The following is a 12,211-nucleotide window of genomic DNA, read 5'->3' on the forward strand; positions in this document are numbered from 1 at the left end:
AACAGAATTCCCATAAGGTTTACCAACTTCCCTTCTGGGCATATATTCAAAAGTATCGAAAGAAGGATCTCAAAGAGACATTTGTACACCCCTGTTCATAACTGCATTATTCACAACAGCCAAATGGAAGAAACAATCATGAGTTCATCAACAGATGAATGTATTTTTTCCATGCCAGAGAATGTTTCTCAGTCTAAAAAAGAAAAGAAATTTTGCCACAAGCTACAATGTGGATGAACCACAAGGGCTTTAACCTAAGTGAGATAAGCCAGTTACAAAATAACCAATACCATGTGATCCCCCTGTATAAGGTGTCTAGAGTAATCAATTTCACAGAGATGGAAAGTAAAATGGGTCGCCAGGGGCTGGGAGCAGGGGGAGGCAGGGGGAGTCCTTGAATGGACATAAAGTTTCAATTTTGCAAAATGAAAAATTCTGAAGATAGATGAGGTAATGGTTGCACAACAAGGTGAATATAATTAATGCCTCTGAATCATACAGTTCATTGTGCACACTTAAAATGCTTAAAATGGCAAATTTTCTGTTTTATTTATTTTATCATTTTTTTAAATGGGGGGTGGGGGTGACTCTCTGAATTTAAAAGGGAAATGGCTGTGGCCTGGGATTTATTAATTTAGAAAATTTGAGCATTCTGACCTAAGTGTCAATGTGAAATAGATGTTTTCCAAACCCCAGCCACAGTGTGAAGGATGCAAGCCTGGTAGGTGTGTCCCCTGGTGTGACCATCCTGGAGGGTACTGTGGGTGGAGAGCCTTATAATTGAGCAGGTCCTCTGATACAGTAATGCCACTTGCAGACATTTCTCCCTAAGAAACAATCACAGATGTCCACAGATGTAAGGATGAACATCTGCTTATGGCATCAAGTAATCAGAAAAAATTTATATGTACAAAAGCCGGGCCTGGTGACCTACTGTCAATCACTGTAAAATTAATAAGAATTGTATTGTCAAAGAACAGTGGTCTTGGAACATATTCTCAATATATTGCTAAATGTTTAAAAAGCACATTACACAGAATCAAGTTCAATATTTTTACTAAATTTTTACTAAAAATTTACATATGTATGTAAAGGGAGAGCAAGTCATAATACAGAGGATTTTATCTTCATCTATCTTTTCTTTTTGCAAATTTTTAAGATTATCCTTAGGTTATTTATGTGGTTAAAAAATAAAAATAGTCTAAGACAGAAAGATCATAAGTTCAAAGCCAGCCTCAGTAACTCTGCAAGGCACTAAGCAACTTAGCAAGACCCTGTCTTTAAAAAAAAAAAAAGAAAAAGAGCTGGAGGTGTGATGTGGTTATATGCCCAGAGTTCAATCCCTGGTAAATAATGAGGAGGAGAGAAAGAAGGAGAATATATTTTTAAATTAAATTAGTCTCCTCAATTCCCAATTGGAGAATACGAGTCATTGACCAAGTTGATTTTTTTTCCTTCATAAATATAAAAAGGGGGTGCAAAAAGTGTTTGCTGTCCTAAGTGAAGCTTGAAGACAAAAATCATATTGTCAAGGAGGGTTTTAAATGTTTCAGAGAATACATGCTGCCATCACCTCACCAGCACCTATTTGCATGCAAGTCCTGGGTGCACTAATTTGCATTAACTAGTCCTCCTGGGCTGAGGACCAGCTCAGGGGCGGAGGGCTCGCTGGGCATGTGCATGGCTCTGGGTTTGATCTCCAGGAGGGGGCGGGGTGGGGTGCTTCTTAAACACCCCCCCCCCAAAAAATCAGTCCCCTCCCCCAGTCACCCAAACTTCCCACCAACCACTACTTCTGGTCAGGAGGAAGGTGGCCGGGGCCTCCGGAGCTTGGACCTGGTCTGCATCTGACTTAGCATCAGTCCTGGGGCTGCGAGGTTCCGCTGGGTCCCATCCTCTAAGGACGTTCATGCTGTGGATTTTGCTCTAAAATGCTCGAAAGGGACAGGGACGTCTGCCATAGCTCCTCTTTGGGGCCTTTGCTGCAGGTGGATTGGACTGGGAAACCTGGCCAGGCGGTAACTGGAAAGCTCCTACTGTGCGCCCCGGGAGGGACCGAGCCTGCAGAGAGCGGACGGGGCTGGGCTGAGGGGCGATTCCCCAGGGTGGACCCTCTTAGGGCACGCCTCACTGATTCAGGACCCGGCGACCCGCGGACCTGGGGGCTGGGAATTCAGGGAGGCCAGAGAAACTGGGACTGGAGGACGCTGCAGGAGAAAGCTCAGCCCTGGGGTCCAGGCGGTCCTCGGAGGTCACGGCCCCTCCACCTCGCCATCCCAAATCTTAGCCACAGGAGCTTCAAAAAGAAACAAGGACAAGCACGTGCGACCGCATACAAAGCCAGAAATGTGTGAACCATCCAGTTAAGGGGGGAGGGATGAGAGACCCGCCCCCAGGAAAAGCCCAGGAGATGAAGAGCTCCTGGACTAAGCCCAGGAACTCCCCCACCCCTCCCCCTCCCTCCCCCTTCCTCCTCCTCCTCCTCCTCCTCCTCCTCCTCCTCCTCCTCCTCCTCCTCCTCCTCCTTCTTCTTCTTCTCTCTCTCTCTCTCTCTCTCTCTCTCTCTCTCTCTCTCTCTCGGTTCTTTTTAGTTATATACGGCAGTAGAATCCATTTTGACATCATTGTAAAAGCTTGGAGTATATCCTGTTCTAAGTCAGTCCCCAGTACTTCTCCTAACCTCCCCCACCACTGCTCCCTTCCCTCTGCTGGTCTTTCTGCCATTTACCCCTAGTTATTTCTTGGATTGATTTCCTGTGGGTGTACCTGACGGTGGGATTCACTGTGTGTATTCAGGTATGTACATCGGCAAGTTAGGTCCGATCCCTTCCCTGCCTTCCCTTCATTCCCCTGTGTCTACCCCTCTGAACTGCTTTCTTAATCCCTGGGCTAGCTTCCACATAGCAGAGGAAACTTTTGACCTTTGGTTTACGGGGATTGACTTGGTTCACTTAGCATGATCGTCACCAGATCCAGCCATTTGCTGGCTCCTGTCATAAATTCATTCTTCTTTATGGTTCAGGAGCACGCCATTGTGCACATACACAAGGCTTTCTTTATCCATCCATCTGTTTGAAGGACACTTAAGTTGGCTGAGGCTTTTCTTTTCTTTTCTTTTTTTTTCTTTTTTTGGTACGGGGATTAAACCCAGGGATACTTAACCACTGAGTCACATCCCCATCCGTTTTTATATTTTATTTAGAGACAGAGTCTCACTAAGTAACTTAGACCTTGCTATGTTGCTGAGGCTGGCTTTGAACTCACAATCCTCCTGCCTCAGCCTCCCAAGCCACTGGGATTTCAGGTATGTGCCACAGCGCCCAGCTGACTGGGGCTTTTTGTAAAAGACATTCAGCTTGGCTCTCTCATCCTCAGAAAGCACGGAGGAGAGAGCCCTGGTGAGTTGGGTAAGCTCCACTGAACAGAGGTTCCAACTGCCAGGACCTCCACCCACCTGGGGCTCCATCTGCTGGGGCAGCACCGTCTCTCAAGATCCCAGGGTCTGCTGTGCCTCAGTCAAAGTGCCGCTGCAGGGGATCTTTAAAAGACACATTTTATAGATTATCTAAACAAAAATTAAATAAAGAAGCTATAGAACTAAAAATCACAGTCAATTATCTAGGCTTAACAGACATATATAGAATATTTGATCCATCAATGACTGAATACACCTTCTCAGCAGCACATGTGACATTTTTAAAAAAATAGACCATATTTCAGGCCCAAAAGCAACTCTTAGCAAATACAAAAAAAATAGGATAAAACCCTGCATACTATCAGATATTAATGGAATGAAGTTAGATATCATTATAAGACAAAATGTAGAAACTACTCTAACACCTAGAGACTAAATAATTCACTGTTGAATGATGAATGGACAGCAGAAGAAATCAGGGAAGAAATAAAAAATACTTAGAAGTAAATTAGAATAGTGATACAACATTTCAAAACCTCTGGGACATTTTGAAGGCACTTCTAAGAGGAAAATTAACAGCACTGAGCTCATTCATTAAAAAAAATAGAAATACACCAATAAATAATCTAACGTTACATCCCAAAGCCCTAGAAAAAGAACAAATCAACACCAAAAATCAATAGAAGACAGAAAGTAATCAAAATCAGAGCTGAACTCAATGAAATAATAATTCACACAATCAACCAAACAAGAAGTTGCTTCTTTGAAAGAATAAAGTCAATAAACCCTTAGCCAAGCTAACTAAAAGAAAGAGAAAAAAACCTCAAATTGTTAAAATCTGTGGTGGAAATGGAAATATTGCCATAGACATTCATGAAATCCAGAGGATAATCGGAAAGTACTTTGAAAACTCGTATTCCAAGGAGCTAGAAAAATCTAGATACTGACAAATTCCTACAGTCATGTGGCCTACCCAAACTGAACCAGAGGACATGGAATATTTAAACAGGTCAAGTTCTGGTATGAAATTGAAGAAGCCATCAAAAGCCAATAAAAGTCCAGGACCTGATGGGTTCTCAGCGAGTTCTATTAGGCCTTTAAAGAGGAATTAACACCGATCCTCCTCGAATTATTTCACAAAATAAAAAAGGAGATCTCTCTTCCAAACTCATTCTATGACGCTGGTATCATCCTGATACCAAAGCCAGAAAAAGACACATCAAGGAAAGAAAACTTCAGACCGATATCCCTGATGAACATAGGTACAAAAATTCTGAATAAAATACGGACAGATCACGTACAAAAACACATCAAAAAGATAGTGCCCTGTGATCAAGTGGGGCTCATCCTGGGGAGGTAAGTTCGGTTCAACCTACAGAAATCAACGAATGTGACACATCACATAAACAGACTTAAAGACAAGAACCACGTGGTTATGTCAATGGATGCAAAAAATATATATATTTGACAAAACAGAGCATCCGTTCATTTTTAGAACATTGGAAAAACTAGGGATAGAAGGCACATCCCTCCACATTGTAAAAGCTACAAATGACAAACCCAAGGCCACATCATTCTAAATGGAGAAAAACTGAAAGTATTCCCTCTAAAATAGGAACTGGGGTGCCCACCTTCACCATTCTATTCAACATAGTCCTTGAAACCGTAGCCAGAGTGATTTAGGCAAAAGAAAGAAATTAAAGAGAATATGGATAGGAAAAGAAGGACTCAGACTATCTCTATTTGCCAATGACATGATTCTATATTAAGACTATCCCCCCCCCCAAAAAAAAAAAACTTTGCCAAAAAACTTCTAGAACTTATCAACAAGTTCATTCAAGTATCAGGATATAAAATCAACCCCCGTAAATGGATGGTGTTCCTATACTCCAGTGATGAATCAGCTGAAAGAGAAATTAGGAAATCCATTCCATTCACAAAAGCCTCCCCCACAAAATAAAATACTTAGGAATCAAGCTAACAAAAGAGGCGAAGTAGCTCTACAGTGAAAACTACAGAACATTAGAAAGAAATTGAGGAAGACCTTAGAAGATGAAAGACTCCCCATGTTCTTGGATAGGCAGAATCAATATTGTCAAAATGGACATACCACCAAAAGTGCCACACAGACTCAATGCAGTCCCCACCAAAATTCCAATGACATTCTTTATAGAAACAGAAAAAGCAGACATGAAATTCATTTGGAAAAATAAGAGTCCTAGAATAGCTAAAGCAATCCTTAACAAGAAATATAAAGCAGGAGGCATCCCAATACCAGGCTTTAAACTACACTGTGTAGCTATGGTAACAAAAACTGAATGGCATTGGCCCCAAAAGAGGCAAGAAGACCAACAGAACAGAATAGAAGACACAGAGACAAACCCACATAAATACAGTTACCCCATCCTAGACAAAGGTGCCAAAACACACACTAGAAAAAAAAAAAAAAAAGATAGCCTCTTCAATAAATGGTAATGGAACTCCGTATGTAACAAAATGAAAGTTAATCTCTATCTCTTACCCTGCAAAAAAAAAAAAAAAAATCAACTGTAGTTGGATCAAAGACCTGGGAATTAGAACAGAAACCCTGCACCTATGAGAACCGAGGCCCAACACTTCAATATTTTGGCCTAGGAATGAACTTCCTGAACAAGACTCCTAAAGCACAAGAAATAAAATCAAAAAACAATAATGAGATAGCATCAAACTAAGAAGCCTTTTCACAGCAAAAGAAACAATCAAAAGCATGAAGAGAGAGCCTATGGAATAGGAGAAAATCTTTGTTACCTGCATCAGTTAGAGCATTAATTTGCAGGATATACAAAGAACTCAAAAATCTTAACACCAAAAAAAAAAGAAAAAACCCAACCAATAAATGGGCAAAGGAACTGAACAAACCATTCTCAAAAGAAGAAACAAATATATGAAATCAACAAATATATGAAAAAGTGTTCAACATCTCTAGCAATTAGAGAAATACAAATTAAAACTACCCTGAGATTCCATCTCACTCTAGTCAAAATGGCAATTACCAAGAACACGAGTAACAACAGATATTGGTGAGGATGTGGGGAAAAGGTTCACTGATACATTGCTGGTGGGACTGCAAATTGGTGCAACCACTCTGGAAAGCAGTATGGCAATTTCTCAAAAAACTAGGAATGAAACCACCATTTGACCTTTACTTAGCTATCCCACTCCTCAGCATATATCCAAAAATTAAAATCAGCATACTGCAGTGACACAGCCACATAAATGTTTATAGCAGCACAATTCACAATGGCTAAGCTATGAAACCAAACTAGGTGCCCTACAACAGATGAATGGATAAAGAAATTGTGAGATATACACATACACACACACACACACACACACACACACACAATGGAATACTACTCAGCCATGAAGAAGAATGTCTTTATGACATTTGCTGGTAAATGGATGGATCTAGAGATATCATGCTAGGTGAAATGAGCTAATCCCAAAAAAACAAAAGTCAAATGTTTTTGCTGATATGTAGAAGCAAGGGGGTGGGGAAGAAGAGAAGTTTAGTAGATTAGACAAAGGGAAATGAAAAAAGGGAAGAGGGATAGGGTTAGGAAAGACAGTAGAATAAATATAACTTGATTTTCCTGTGTACCAATCTGAAAATATTTAAGTGCATCCCCCCATCGTGTCCAACCACAAGAATGGGGTCCTGTTTAGAATAAGATATAGCCTGTGCTTGTACAATTTTATCAAAATGGATTCTACTGTTATGTATAACTAAGAAGAACCAATAAAATAAAGCTTTTTAAAAATACACAATTTTAACCACCCTCTGCATCAAAGTATCTACCTCCCCAACACCTTCAGAATAGAACCCTTTCTCCTTAGAAGGAGACCATTTTCTGACCCCACTCAGACATTTGGATCGGCTTCCCACGCACCCACTGTGCCAGACTTTGGCAGACCAGGGCGGACCCTGTCACAGTCTTCTCATCTCTGCATGAGAGACACCTCATGCAGACCGTGGAGTGGAGGCATCAGTCCCTCCTGAATCTGCCTGACCGACTTCTAGTCCAGCTTGAGGACCAGCTCAAAAATCATCTCCTTCAAATGCCTCAGTCTCCCCCAGGTTTGGCTGCACCAAGCAGCCCTTGCCCCAGGCTTTACCTTTGAGCCTACAAATCAAGAAGCTCAGAGTGTGAAGTGTGGGTCCTTCCCACCCTGGGTGCTCTCGGGCCGCCATGGTCCTCTTCTCTCACACACACGGGTCCTGAGTCCTACTCCACAGAGGTCTTTGGGAGGAGTCAGTGAGCTCACAGCCTCACCCTCTTCCAAACTGTGAGACCCTCAGAGACTCTTCACCATGTGGATCCCCGAGAGTTTGCAGGACCTCTGACCTTGAAGGGGCCCCCAAATTGTCTTGTGAATGAATGACACTAGTGACGCTAAAAAGGACCTGTTACGAGAATTTCCCTGGCAAGCCAGAGTGGCGTGGCTCTGCGTGCAAATCCACAGAGTGACGCTTGGGGGAGTGTTACGGCTTGGCTACGCGGTGTCCCCCAAAGCTCCTGTGTGAGACAATGCAAGACCATTTAGAGGGGAGATGATTGGGTTGTGAGAGTCTTGACCTAATCATTGCAGTAACCTGCTGACGGGGATTAATTGGGTGGATTCATCTAGGCAGGTGTGGCTGGGGGAAATGGATCATGGGGGGGGCACGTGCCCTTGGGGTTTATATTTTCTCCATGGTACGGGGAGTTATCTCTCTGCTTCCTGACTTTTTGGGGACTGTGAAGGTGACTCTGCCATGTCCAGAGCTGCTTTCCTCCTCCACACCTTTTCACCGTGATGTTCTGCCTCCCCTTGGGTCCAGAGCAGTGGAGTCGGCCATCTATGGACTGAGACTTCTGAAACCATGAGCCCCAAATAAACTTCCTCCTCTAAAATGGTGCCTGTCAATCTTTGAGTAACAGCAATGAAAAAGTTGATTCAAACCGAAAGGATTAAAAAGATACTGCTACTCCCACCAAAACACACCCGCCCGCCGCTGAGGGCGAAGCAAGCCAGGGCATGGGGCTCTGTGGACAGGCTCCACCCCAGGGAAGGCAGGGTGCACCCAGGGCTGGTGCAGACGGGTCTCCACCTCCCTTCACTCCCACTCCCTCTCCTCCTGCTTCCTCCTCTGCCGACACAGATAAGGATCACCTCACCTTCTAGGGACAGCCAGAGGGAAGGTGAGTCAGTGGGAAGTGGGAGGAGGAGTGAAAGGGCTTTATGACATGCCGTGACATGACGGGGTGACATGACTCACCTCAACTGCAGGAACCAAAGGATGTGCGCGTCCACGAGACAAGCAACTGTACGCTGCTGGTCGTGGATTTGGGGAACCGCATGCATGTGTTCCTGCAGAAATCAATGGACAAGACAATGCGGCCAGGGATACCCTCCTAGCAATGCCCTACCAAATATTGCAAGCCTGCAAAAACTGTGCAGATGGTGCAGATGGTGGCGGGCCAGTTACCTTCACAGTCCCCCAAAGGTCAGTTTGACCCTCCTACATCAGAAGACATCCAAAAGATGCTGTGCTGGCTCCATTTCCCCCACCCCCCACCCCTCAGATCCCTGCCTCCTTCCGCAGAAGTCCCAGCCAGGGACCTTCTTACACTTGGGCTGGAGGGAGACAGGCTCAGTTAACTCACCCAGCTACACCCAAGATGGTAACCTCCAAAATTGCCGATCACATTCCTCTTTTGTCAGGCTTTGGGGACAAAGTGCCTGCCACCCACTCCCAAGAAGTTGCAAAGGATTCTTGAACTGCAGTTGCACAGAGGAGACAGGGCTTGGATTCACCCTGGCCCCAGCCCTCAGTGAACCGCAGGGCTGGGTCAGGAGCCATCTCCCCAGCCCCCTCCCGCCTTTCCTCTCCACCTAGGCTCACACGAAGGTGGCCCATTTCTGCTGCGACTCCCAAGGTTCCCTGCACCAGCCTGCTCCTGGGAAACTCCCAGGAAACAGCCACCCCAGCTCCTTGCTCTCCGCTTCCTCCTCCTGTTCTTGCTCTCTCTCGGAATTGCCAGGTCCGTGACTTGTGGCACCCTGAGGGTGACCACCCCTCTCCAGATGCACTGAGCTCCGGGTTTCTTTCCCTTTCAGTTCGGAGCCTGCCCCCCCACACACACACAAGCCTTCGTTTGTCTCTGGATGACATCACCAAGTGTGTGGGGGGTGGGGTGGGGGGAGTCTCCTATTGTTAGATGACAAGGGAGCGCTCTCCTTCTCTCTCAGCGCCACGCCCCCGTTGGGCAGCAGCATTGGCTCTGACTACTGAGAAGCAAAACAGCCCGACGACGTGCAGCAAGAACTCAACAGGACGGTAGGAGAGGTCGCCCCTGTCGAAAAGGGGAAGGCTCGATCCACTTCCACGGCTCAAAGCACAGTAGGCAGCAAGGGAGGGTGACCTTCACAACCAGAAAGTTCCATTCTACAAACAAAGCCACCGTCGGCCTTCCCTCTTGGGCCACCAACCCACGGGTGTTAACTGCCAGTGAGTGGTGGGTGACAGAGAGGTTCCTGACCCCAGGAAGTAGCGGCTGAGACTGGTCACCAATTAGGACAGGTGGCTTATATATAACAATGGGGGAATCACTCTGCCCTATTCTTGTATGAGAAAGTGGTGGGATGAAGGAGGGACTGGGGAGGGGGGATGAATTCGGCCAATCGTGCTGGCATTTGACCTCCGTGAATCGCTGGACAAACACAAGTCCCCGGGTGAGCAGGAGTGGGGACATGAGGTGTGGGTACCCGGTTTCTGAGTCACCCTGGGACAGTCAGTGTGCATTCGGTGAAACTGTGAAAGAACTGATGACTCTGAGAGTCTCCGAGTGATCAATGAAGCCACGGCTTTCATGACCCAGGCAATGAGAGGAGGAGCCCCAGGAGGAGAGGAGAGCTGTCCCTCAGGGTCTCAGGGAACACTCTGACCCAGGAAAGAGTAGAAAACCTGATTCTCTCATCCACAGGAGGCCGGGCCGAGGACAGAAGGGGAGGCCCAGAAAGTCAGAGCCTTGAGAAACTTCCAGAAGCATTACAAAAGGTGAGACGTCTGAGTGATGAATTTTCCAGTACCAGACCTGTGGAACACCCCGTCTCCCGGGGCCCTCGGTGGAGTCTGCCATTCACCCAGACGCCTCCGTGGAGGTTTTCCTACCCAAGAGCAGAGGGAGCTGTGAAAATAAAGAAAATGGGTGAATTCTCATGAGCCTGAGATCCTGGGGGGCGGAAGTCTTAGGAGCCGGAGGCCATGAGGGCAGGTAAGTCCAAAACCCTCGCTCCATCTTGACTTTCCATAATTTGTGGAACAATAAACCAATCTCATCCCATTCTTAATAGTGGGGGTGTTATGATTTGGATGTGACCCCAAAAGCCTATATGTTAAAAGACTTGGTCCCCAGCCTGTGCTGCCATTGGGAGGTGGTAGAACATTCATGGGGTAGGGCTGCTTGGAGGTCCTTAGGTCACTGGGACGTGCCCTTGAAGGCAGTGTGGGACCTTAGCACCTTTCTGTCTCTTTATGTTTGCTTTCTGGCCAAAACGGAAGCAGCTTCCTCTGCCAGGGGCTCCTGCCTTGATGCCCTGCCTTGCCACAGCCCCACAAGCAAGGGGGCCAACTAACCACCGACGGAAACCTCCAAAACTATCAGTCCAAATAAGTCTTTGCTCTTTTCAAATCGATTTTCTCAGGTATTTTGTTATAGCACAGACAGCTAACATACCAGGTAACATCCGGGTTACATGTGTCATATGAATTGAGTGCACATTTATGTTCATGCTTCCGTTTTTTTACACAGGGATAGGAAAGAAAAACATGGCTATTAAAGTATTCAAATCTGTGGTGTGTATCAATCTACAAGTGCCTGAAAATACTTGTAGCATGCTGGTTTCCATCTGTTAGGGTCTGTAAACAAGTCAAGATGGCGCCTGGCATTTTGCCAGAGGGAGTGGTTTGTGAAGTAACGCCAGCAAGCCATTAAGTGTGGAGATTCCTTATTGGTTGACTGCTGTATCTAGTTTATGTTAATTAGATAAGCTGTGTGGAATGTATAAATACCCCTCCTGTCCTACAATAAACGGCTCCCACTCCTGCCGTATCAATGTGCACAAGTTGTTAGTCACCCTCCGGTTATTTTGCCCAGCCAGCCGGACTGCGGCATCCATCATAGGTTTTCTGGTATGGTACTTCACAAACTGTCCAAGGTGAAGATCCTACAGGCTGATGTGTGGCCCTACTGTGTGTGGCTTGTATGCAGCTGGTGCCACATGGAACTCAACACAAGAACTCAACAGCACCCAATCTGATTTATTCCCTTTTCAACGAAACAAGCCCAAGGTGAATGCTTCGCTGCTGTTGCAATATCATGCTGCTAAAGAAGAAAGTTTCCAAACTCTGAATTGCTGTGTTCACTGGTTCTAGATCTGCACCAGTTCACTGATGGACATTGGTTGGGACAGCAGCTTATTTTTATACTCCTCCACTAAGGACACACAAATAAATGGTTGATTCTTGTTCTCAGGGAGCTTGCAAGCTTTCCATAAAAATGAATGCACTTGGAAACACAGTCATGTAAGACAGGAAATCACAAGATCTAGTTCTAAGGCAGAAACTGTTCATTTCAAAGTGAATTAGTCAATAACACAAATTAGGAGTTTGAGAAAACAACTTGGGGAAAACAGATGATTAGGGAAGAAAGAAAGAGAGAAAACTAGATCTAGGAAGAGAGCCCAAGAGAGGTTTATGATAGGGAGAGACCT

Source organism: Callospermophilus lateralis, chromosome 6 (assembly GCF_048772815.1).
Source record: "Callospermophilus lateralis isolate mCalLat2 chromosome 6, mCalLat2.hap1, whole genome shotgun sequence".
NCBI lineage: Eukaryota > Metazoa > Chordata > Mammalia > Rodentia > Sciuridae > Callospermophilus > Callospermophilus lateralis.